The following is a 2,145-nucleotide window of genomic DNA, read 5'->3' as shown; positions in this document are numbered from 1 at the left end:
GCAGTGGGGGAGGGAAAGGGGGGAGGGGGCTGTGCTGTCCATCCGTCCCGTGTAGCAGCAGCGGCAGGACGATCGCCAAACCGCCACCGCATGTAAACACACACGCACACGCACACACACACACACACACACACGCACACGCACACACACACACACACACACACGCACACGCACACACACACACACACGCACGCACGCACGCACGCACGCACAAAAGCTGCCGCGGAGTGGAGGCGGCGCACGTCACACGGCGATAAGAGAGAGGAGCTTTATGGCTTATTCCATAACGGAGAGGACACCAAAAACCTCGCAATAAGGCAGCAGCACGCCGCTCACGTCCCACTCGGCCGCTTAACGCTCCATTAAAGACTACCTAAACCTCTGTGAATGGATTTGTAGAAAAGTTAGGCCTGCTGCACTGCACACTTCTCTCGATACAATTCAACCAGAGTAGAGAAAGCAAAATTTATTGGCACACCCGCGCAGTTCCAAATCAAAACATTCCCCTGTTTCAATATAACTTTTGAGAAAAGCGTATATGGTATCTGTCTGATGTATCCTGCCAAGGAGTACACGCGGTATGACGCGTATTTGAAGGGAATTGTGTCCCTTCTTCACCCCCCCCCCCCCTGCTCAGCTGCCCAGTGCACTGCCACCAGTGCCCGCGCTGCGCGTAGGCCTACCCTTCCCTTTTCCCCGGGACCCCCGGATGATGAGCTGCGCGCCGGCGAGCTTGACGTTGCGCAGCCCGCAGCCTGTCCGGCAGTAGTGAGCATCCAGCCCGGTGGTGTAGGCACGGCCTGTAGGCGACACGACAACCCGTAGTTATCGTTTGCCTCACCGCCTGGGCTGGTCACCGCCGCGCCCGGCCCCAGCGTGGTCGCTATCGGTCGTGCGACTGGTGGAGCACGACCGGCTTGGCGGCGGTGGTGGAGGGTGCGGAGCGCCTGCGGGGTAGGCCGCCGAGCGACAGCCGTGCGCGGCGGGGCTGCCCAGCCGGGGCCCCGCAGGCGCTCACACGAGGACCTCGTCCGGACCAGAGGCACAGGCACACGCGCCGACCACGTGGACCCCACGTGGAGAGGCTGGGGGAGAGGTCGGCGGGGGCCAGGGCCAGGAGCTCGGGCTCGACGAGCTGCTCCGAGCTGCTCGATCTGATTCTCCATCAGGGTCCCCTGCTGCTGCTGCTGGCTCGAGTCCCGCGCTAACCGAAAGCAATAACGATCATGACAAAAGGTCACGCCGAATAACGCCGTGTCTACGACGCGGCCCTGGCGCCTAAGCGCCACGCCTTCCCCCTCCCGGACCCCCCTCTGCCTCCGACCGCATTGGAAGCCACCTTCCCGTTCTGTATTATTCCTTTTGTCTGTCTTTCCCTCTCTCTCTCTCGCTCTCCCGACTGGCTCCGAAGGCTCAGCCACAACAACGACACGCCAGGCAGGGCCACGCGGTCGTGCGCTATAACGCCACACTACTAACGCTTTTAGCACAGCGGCGCGGCGAGCCTGGCTGCAGCTTTGCTTTTTAGCGGGCGCCTCCGCCACTGCGCTGCCCGGGCCGGGCAGGCTGCACGGGCTCTTGCCGCGTCGGCATCGCCGTGGATTACGATCAATGACGAAATTCCGGGCCGCTCGGCTGGGCTGGGGGGGCCGGGCCCTACCAGGTTATGCCTGGCTATTGCCTAGCCGGGGTGCCCAGCCCGGGCACTGTGCGCCGTGCCGTGAGTGAAGGCCTGGAAGATAGACGAATGATAGGCTGTGCAGCGGCTCTTCGAGAGTAGAGTACACGATGGGAGCAAAGGTCCGGGCGGGTGAAGACATGTGCCTCAAGACGTGGCCGCGCATCCGCGGATACATCGACGTGCGGTGTGGTGGTGTGCCATTGGACGTGACGAATTGTTGTGACATTGCCTACGTCTACTTCGACTCGGCGCGTCCGACCCTTGCGGGACTGGTTGGGCACGGAGCCTGCCACCTGCCAGCGCTACTGGCGGTGGCAGTGACACACGGAACCCGACCGGACAGACAGCAGAACTCACCAGTAGGTACCACCGGCCGAGCCGACTACCGCTCGCAGTAGAACCGGTCCAGCGTAGTTTTCTAAAGGGAAGTTCGCCTGGCTCAATTAGACCTGGGGAAAGGGGTG

The 2,145-nt window shown here is 62.3% G+C and overlaps 1 protein-coding gene across 3 annotated transcripts in view; it reads left to right on the top strand.

The window, feature by feature from the left end:
• The first annotated feature begins 1,478 nt into the window (after positions 1-1,478).
• Positions 1,479-2,145, top strand: part of LOC113206329 (uncharacterized) — a 2,782-nt gene continuing 2,115 nt past the window's right edge. The window contains exon 1 of one of the 3 annotated variants that reach the window (XM_052271034.1): positions 1,479-2,044. The gene's annotated coding sequence lies outside the window, so the exon portion shown is untranslated. The remainder of the gene's footprint in view (positions 2,045-2,145) is intronic. The other 2 variants (XM_026422357.2, XM_026422356.2) reach the window with 2 other exon arrangements.

The sequence above is a fragment of the Frankliniella occidentalis genome, unplaced genomic scaffold, assembly GCF_000697945.3.
Source record: "Frankliniella occidentalis isolate FOCC.00 unplaced genomic scaffold, Focc_3.1 Scaffold146, whole genome shotgun sequence".
Taxonomy (NCBI): domain Eukaryota; kingdom Metazoa; phylum Arthropoda; class Insecta; order Thysanoptera; family Thripidae; genus Frankliniella; species Frankliniella occidentalis.
This window is presented reverse-complemented; position numbering and strand designations above follow the sequence as displayed.